We start from the raw sequence: 8,659 nt of genomic DNA, 5'->3' as shown, positions 1-8,659 counted from the left end.
ATCAGCTTATTCCAGATACTCCATAAGAATGTGAACCTTCCTCAACCACAACTTTGAAAAACTTTCCTGTTTCCGAGAGTCAAAAATACCAATTTTTTCTCACATCTTCTGAAGAATCAAGTTATTACTGACCTAGCAATGGTCAATGATGATTAAAACCTGGTAATAAAACCAGGAGCTACACTTTTTTTTCTTTTGATTCTATATGTGTTCTTTACTGAAGTCTGTGCTATAGTAAATCGTTGGTTCAGGGCAGACAAAAAAGGTACAACCTGAACTCCTGAAATACAACTTTTGGAGAAAATATGGGAGTTTGGCCAAAGAGGCAGGGTATGTTACACACTGTTTAGAGGGGATTTAGGCTCTTGTCTCACTCTTCTATCTTTCTCAGCAGGGGATGGAAATTCTGCCTCAACTCAGAGGGAGAGGTTGTTGGTCAGTGACCCAAGCCCTGGAACACAGGGACCCTGTTAGACACATGTGTGTGCTTAACTACAGCTGTGAAAGACTTTAGTGCCTGTGTGATCCCTCTGCCAGCCATCACCGGAAGCAAAAAGCTCCTGGTTCAAGTCTTACTGGCTTTTTTTCAAAGTTAATAAGCAAATAATGATTTTTGACTAATATATGAAGACAAATATATTTTACTAAGAGGCAAGAAGAATATGGGGATGTTCGGGGTGCTGGTGCCCCAGTGCTGACAGCCGGGGCTGCAAGGGGGCTGTGTGAGGGGAGGGCCGTGCTGCCCCGTGCCGGACACAGACAGTTCCGACCCACCCATGGCAGGGCACGGCTGAGCCAACAGCTGATGGAGGGTGGGTGCCCTGAGGGCAGCATGTTCAAGAAAAGGCAAGAACTCCAAAGAGCAGAATGCAGTGAGGAAAAAAGAGTGAGAAACAGCCCTGCAGGCACCAAGGTGAGAGAAGAAGTAGGGGCAGAAGGCACCCCAGGCACTAAGCAGAGGTTTCCCCTCAGTCCATGGAGAGGACCGACTGGGGTAGGTTCTCCCAAAGGATTGCAACCTGTGGACAATCCCCACTGGAGCAGGGGAGCAGCATGAGGAGGAAGGAGCAGGAGAGAGAAGCTGTTATGGATTGACCATAGCAGTGTTCTCCATCCCCTGTGCCACTCGGGGTGGGGGAGACAGAAGTGTTGGGAATGGAGGAGTGAAGCTGAAGCTGGGAAGAAGGTGGGGCGTTTGGGTGTTTTAGGTTTTGTCTTTGTTTCTCAGCTTCCAATTCTGTTTCTTTTTTTTTTGTTGGCAATAAAGCAAATTATTCTTCCCCATATTCAGTATGTTTGGCTCAGCATGGTAATTGGTGAGCAATCTCCCTGTCCTTATCTCGACCCATGAGCTTTGTCATTTTATTTTCTCTTCCTATCCTGTTGAGGAGGGGTAGGGAGAGAGTGGCTATCTATCAGCTGGCCAGAGTCAACCAGAGTGGAACAAGAAGAAAACGCAGGATCTTCACTAATCTAGATATTTACGCCAGGGAAAAAAAAACCACAAACCCAAAACAACCCCATCTCTTTTTATCTAACTCTACCAATCCTTTGCCTTACTTTCCCTACATGTTTATGTCCATGAAGGCAGTGGATCTATAAATATCAATTTCCTCTCTGTGCTTATTGTTTCGTTGATGAAGACACATAGCCTGGTAATGCTTTGAGCCCCCACTGTCTACCTCATCTAGGGAGTGCTGTGGCAATGCAATATGGAACCTGAAGGCAAAAGAAAGCTTCCCAGGTATCTGTGGAAACAGGCAAACCAAGGCGACAATTCATTGCCAGAAGCAAAGGGCAATTATCCAGGGCTGGAACTCAGGGAAATGTAGCAGGTTATGGCATTTTCTTCAGTGGGTGAAAACACTTAACAAAAACTCTTGCTGCTAGGGACTTTCCATGTGATTGGCTGTCCATATGGCTCTAGATAATAGGCCAGTCTTTTAGGAATCTGTGAAGATTTAGAATGCTGTATTTTTGTCATACCCACAAGCATAGACTAGGAGATTTCCTTCCTCTTTGGAACTGTCCAAGTATAGTTTGAAGCATTTGCAGACTCCTATAATGTTTTTTCATTCTATTTGTCTTCTTTCAGTTAACAATCTGAGTCTGTTTAATATTTCTTTCCAAGTCACACTTTTTAGCCATCTCAGCATTCTTGTTGCTCCACATCATCCTCAGAGCTGAGTTCAAAACCTTGGATCTAGGTTACACCTTCAGCATTATTCAGCATTATTAAGTTATCATAGCTCTACAGATCTGTTCACACTACCTATCACCCATTCTCAGAGCTTCCTTCCTGCTTCTATGAAGGAAGATCTGCTTACTTTTGTTTGTCCTCCTAGCATAGAATCATGGAATAATTCCATTTGGAAGGGACCTTGGGGCTGTTCAGCCTCTGCAAAGAGCCTGTCAATCTCTTGCTCACTCTTCCTGACAGGGTGCAGCTGCTCACCTCCTCCGCAATTCCTTCGCCTGCCAACAGCTCCCGCTGCACATGTCCCACCACAAGGACACCATCACTGTCCCTTACCCAAGGCGAAGGAACCAGGCACTGCCTGGTGTCTGAGGTTTGTATAGTGGCATCCTCCTACAGAACTCTGTCTGGATTGAGGTCTCCAATATTCTGGCCCGGGTTTCCTCCCAGAAGGGAGACCAAGTCGCATGGTGCCTCCCCACTGTCTCGGGTTTATGTATATAAAACCTTTCTTGTTTTAGCTATATATACACACCATTTTTATATATGGTTCTTCCAGTTGTCTGAAAAAGGCTTTTTCTACTTCTTCCTGATCAGATGGTCTGTGCCAGACACCCATCACCCATCATGCCATCCATGACGATTTAGCCTCTAACCCTGACTCATAAGTTCTCAGCTGGCTTGTGTCCCTTCCCAAAGCAGAGCTCCATTGCTCTCTCACATTAAGGCAACTCCCAGTTGTGCCAATTTCCCAAAAAAGGTATGAGGTCTTACCCCATTATGCTGTCATGCAGGCTAACCCTTATTTGTGCGTGTACCCTTAGGATGGCCCCCTTTCTGCTCCTTTCTGCCTTATGTTGATTATAAGGTCTCTTGTCCATATCACCCCACACCCTTTCCTCGCCAATCAATTCCTCGCTTCATTGTAGGTCATCATTATTTCTCCTCCCCCATCACTTCCAGTGTAAAATTTCTCCTCACCAGGTTGGGCAGCACATTGGCAAAGACATTTTTTATCCCTACTTGGTCATAGGGATCCAGTCACTTCCAAGAAGTTCTTGATCACCAGAAAGCCTTCCAAGGTCTTGAAGACAAATCTTTGTTATTGACACCAGCTATGCAATGCCTTTTTGACCTGTAGGATTCATCCACTCTGCCTCAAGACCTTTCCCTCACTGACAGGACTGAGGAGACACTTCTTTGGCCCCTGTGCCCTTGGCTACCACTCTGGGATCCATGTAGTCATGCTTGATATGCTCCAGGTCTCCCCTGACATCAATGGTGCCTCCATGGAAGAGCAGCAGTGGGTAACAGTCCTGGAGCTGACAGAACTTGGCAGCATTTCCACAAGCCCCCGGATCAAACCTCCCCAGAAAACCTCCTCTAATTAACTTGCAGCTTTATCTCCAGAGATCTCCCAGGAGTGTTCCTAAGAACCCAGAACTTCCCAGATCTCAAATCTGAGACTAACACCTGCTGCTGCCTCCCTCTGTTAGCTGTCCTGTTGGCTATCTCCTGCTTTGGCTCCCTAGCAGTGCTGTCCAAAATGATGAAGGCGGGACATTCCCACCTCTGAGGTATTTGAGGCATTAAGAGCCCACTAGGTGGGACAGATGCTGCTGTGGGTCTGTGTCCTCACAGTGTGGCTCGGTTTTGGCTCCCCTGCTGGGCTGGCCCCATCTCTGCCCTACACCAGGGGAAAAGCCAGGTCCCACATGAAAGGAGAAGATTTGCAGTTTTTTTACTAGCCTCCTCTTTCATTTTTCATGACCTTTCTTGAATAAAAAGTTGTGGGATTTTTTCCCACTAATATTTTGTTTTGAATGGTTGGTTTTGTTGGTACTTGCCTTGTGTGGGTTTGACCCCACAAAAATCCAACCTCCAAGCTTCCCCCCCCCAGTTTACCTCAACATCGAAGAGAAATTTTCAGGCAGGCACACCTCCGTATGGGGGAACGGAATATGTATACATTTATTACTATACAAAATAAATACTGTACAAATTAAAGCAATTATATATACACAATATTATCACAGCTCTATTATCCCTCAAGCCCCTCCCACAATCAGTTCAGGAGAAGCCCTCAGGCTGATAGGTAAGCAGTCTTTCTCTCATTGGGGTATCAGGGAAAAGGGTTCCTTCTAACCACCCCCCACCAGTCTCAGCTCTGTGCTGATGTCTCCTCTTCATCATGAGGTCCAAGGAGATAGCTCTGAGTCCTTCCTCCTTGGTTTCATGAAGGTTTCCTCCCAGGGGTAAGATGCTGTTTTAGGTTCTTACCCGGAACACGCCTGCTGCTAATTGGCTCTCTCAGTCTTCTCCGGCTGCTGCAGCTCTCAATTTCGGTAGTCCACGTCCAAAACCAATGTAGGCACCTCCAAGCCTGCTCGGCCCGTCTCCAATTTCACCTGGAGTTCTTCTTCTCCTGGCACTGAGCTTCTTTCAGCCCATCTCCTTGGCTCAGCTTAAAACACTGAACCTTAAAATCCACCTCATGCAGTGGGGGGAAAAAAGCCCCCTAGCTGGCTACAGGCATTTGGTCCAGTTATGAGCTGCCCCAAGCTCTGCAGTCTGGCTGGGGGGGAAGAGGGCCTGGCCGAAGGCTTGCCTCTCTCCCTCTTACCTCAGCTGTTGTGAGTCTCTCTCTCACAACACACACACACTCTTACATGCTGCCTCCAGCCCTGGCCAAGCCAGGGTCGCGGGGCACAGCCCCCCACCCCGAGTGGGGGGCCCCCGTCCACCCCTCCGGCTTGTCTCTCTCTCTCACACTCTCACACACACAGACTGCCTGCCAACAGTGTCCGGTTGTTGTGTATATCTAATTTTCACAGGAGCGAACAAGAAGAGCTGCGATTGGATCCTCAGGGGGAACTCTCCTGGGACCCAATCACCTCTAGGCCCCTCGGCTCCCGAGGGGAGGCAACTCAAACCAAGACATGCCTAAAGAAGGATACCCTGATGAGGAGGGGAAATGCTTCAACAATAAGCTCGAGTACCATCATGCCCAACATGGCTTTTCATCTTGTACAAATTTAGGTGACAAGCTGCTGCCTTTGAGGCCTGACTGAAATCAGACAGGAAAACCAATAATATGTGAAGACTGTGACCTTTCTCCGTGACAGAATTGAAAGGACAGCTAAAGAAAAGATGCACAACACAGTTCAAAGTTTTGAAAAGAAGAAACAAACTGGAAAAATGTGGGGGAGAAAGTCCTGGATTCACTGCACTTAAGTACAGGCTCAATTTGGGATGTGTCAGTATCCCACTGATCTCAGAAGGTTTGTTTAGTGAAATGAAACACAGGCAGTCAAGTGCTTTGGCTTAGCCTCTATTTCTCAAAACACCAGGAGGTATCTCAACCAAACCAAGATTCAATCACTGGCTTTCCCTCAGCCCTGAACAAAGGTTTTTGAAAGGTGATGATTTTGAAAACCTGGATGCAGAAGGCCCTGGGCTGGCTGTTGTTTTGTGAGTGAGTTGTGATAGTATCACCTGATTTAGACATTAACAGTTGAAGAGATGACCTTATTTTTACTTTGAAAAAATGTTATCAGATGTGACTAATTGGAGACTGGAGGCACAGGAGAGCTTAGAGGCACAGTAATTGTTCTTGTCTGATCAGAAGGATCAAAAGAGAATCCCTTTGAGAGTTAAATTTAAAAATGAGATTCCTGTGGCATGTGGATCATAAGATTGATTTTTTTCCAGACATGCCTGGACAAAGAGAAAATCCTGAATATGTTTAAATACTATTTTGTTGCCAGGGAGCTGAAGGATTTGTTCTCTTTACTACGTCTTGTTCTACGTAATGGTCACATTTCCGTTTGTCTGCTGAACAATAACTCTTTAAAAAAGAAAAAGATACAACTTCTATGCTTTCAGGAATAGAAATATCTGGCTTTAAAATATGTGTTTATAGGAATTTCAGTGTTGTGGATCTGAGTGAATGATTGCTAACAATGATTTTCAATTGAATAATTTTGTTTCGAGACCACATTGACCCTCTGTTTTATGGCTGAGGACACATAAAGACCCACTTACTCAGACACTGAGTCTCCTGTGGCATCAAGCTGAGTACTGAGACCAAAGAATGGGAGACCTTTGGGAAGCCCAGCACAGCCAGCTGCTAGCACCAGTCTGCCCAGTTCATCCTCTGGAGCCTGTTACCAGTCAAGTCTTAGGCCTGGGGATGTCTGAGCTGTTGTTAGCAGTTGGTGCTCTGGGTGAGCATGTCTGACTACAAAAAATAGAGAAGATGCTGCCGTCCACTTTATCTTTCCCTCTGTCTGCACATGCCAGCATTTCTGAAACAGGACCTTTGTTCCTCCTCCTGAATACTTCAAATCTTAATGCCACAAAATGCAATACAAAGCGAATAAATTTAAAACTTTCTGATGGAACATTGCACAAAATGCCCTTGGGAAATGTGGGCAGAGAGCTAAGGAACACATGCAAACGACCAATATGATCAGGCAAAATGTCCAATTTATTATTTAAATAAGTCAACTTTTATACAGTTTAGTTTGTTTTGGGCACATGCTTACAACAAGGTGATTGGATAGCTCAGTCTGTACACGCGTCTCATGTCTCCAGTTCATTGGACCTGAAATCTGCAGGTGTACCTTTATCTGTACTTTCTCAAGGCTTTCTTGCTATAAACATACTATGTTCTCAAACCTTATAATTAGACACACAGCTAACAAGTATAAACATTACATATTTTCACACAGTCTATAAGTATAAACATTACAGCTTACAACTTCTAAAGTCATGTCAAGCAAGGCCTACAGAAATGCAATAGAAATTGTTCACACAATTTGAGTCCTGCAACAGGGAAACTCTTCATAAAGGAACTTCTACAGTATTATACAGCCTCATTCAGCAAAAGGTGTCTGGGAGGACAGATCCTGGTGCACACACATGAGACATTCAGAGCAGGAGGTGTCCCACACCCAGAAAGCAGAGCTGGGATTCCTTTCTTTAGGGTATGCCTCAAAGTTTCCTACTTTTTCAGGTACAATGAGGTTTCACCACAGAGGAACATAAAAACTGGTAAAATGAATGAAGTCAATGTCAGGCTGAAAAATTCCCAGTCCTTTCTCTTGAAGTAGAAGAGCAATATTACTTGATAAGGGAAGAAGAGAGATTTGAAAGTGAATTGTCGCTACAAGGTTTCCTTCCCAGCACTCCTGCTCTGTCAGGGCTCATCTATCACCTTGAGAAAGGGATGCACAACACATACATCCATGAGGCACTCATTTCAACAGACCATTTCTCTCTCACGATGGTTTTCAACTCTTCTATCATGCAGGCAGCTGCTTTGAGTGGCTGAACCTGTCTGAACCTTGCTCAGGATCCACTCTTCTCCGTTTGCCTTCACAGCTGCACAGATGCTTTTCAGTGGCAAACCCTGTTCCTGGAGAATGGAATGGGGCACTTCAGAGTGGGACCATTCCAGGTACATGTCTGCTTTGCTCTGGAGATATTTGGAGAAACAAGCATGTTTCACACAGGCTTTGGCTTCTGACCCTCTTGCTGTTTCTCTAGCTGAATTTTCCCTTTTCAATGGATGCACAGCCAGCTCACACCATACTAATGACAGAAATGGCTGAGTTTCCTTCTTTGCTTCTTGATTTATCTTCACCACAGGGCATGAGTTAGATACACATAAGTTGGTCTCCTTCTCAATGTCCTCTTGACATGCTAGTCACAGAGCAGTCTCAGTGTTGAAGATACTTCTGTCCCTGCTTCAGGCTTTTCTAGAGGGGTTTCTTGTTAATGCCAGTGCCATATCTTGGCTTTCCTCTCGGCTGTTGGTTTTATTACCAATTCCTGCTAGCTAAGGACAGAAGAGCCAGTGCCGCGCTCCGTGACTGCCCATTCCCTTTTGAGGCACTGCGCTCAGTGCAAGCAGGACATAAGGTGCATAAGGTGCCCAGTTAGGAACTTCATCTTCTCTGGCATTCGTATCTCACTACATTTTTCTTCAGCCTAACTATCTATCAAGTTTTGTAAATTGATGTACTACAAATACTAGTGTTTTCAGCACTGGAGTGAATCCCAGTAAAGAGAACCAGTATTTTTCCATTAAACAAAATAAAATAAAATAAAATAAAACAAAACCTGACTTTCAAATATGAAGAAAATAATGTAGAAAATATAGTACTAGAATAAAATGCTAATTTTGCTTCGTATTTTATGGCATATATTTCCATGTTGCTCCAGTACTACAGTCAATGATCAAAAATAGGTCAGCTCCCAAATCATGTAGGATTGAAATGCATGAGAGGAAAGAAAAAGAAAGAAGAAAGAAAGAAACAGAAAAAGAAAGAAAGAAAAAGAAAGAAAGAAAGAAAAAGAAAGAAAGAAAGGAAGGGAGAAAGGAAGAAAGGAAGAAAGAAAGAAAGAAAGGAAGAAAGAAAGAAAGAAAGAAAGAAAGAAAGAAAGAAAGAAAGAAAG

This window comes from Neopelma chrysocephalum, unplaced genomic scaffold (assembly GCF_003984885.1).
Source record: "Neopelma chrysocephalum unplaced genomic scaffold, ASM398488v2 Primary Assembly neopelma1_23b, whole genome shotgun sequence".
Classification (NCBI taxonomy): domain Eukaryota; kingdom Metazoa; phylum Chordata; class Aves; order Passeriformes; family Pipridae; genus Neopelma; species Neopelma chrysocephalum.
The sequence above is the reverse complement of the archived record's forward strand: the minus strand, read 5'-3'. Positions refer to the sequence as shown.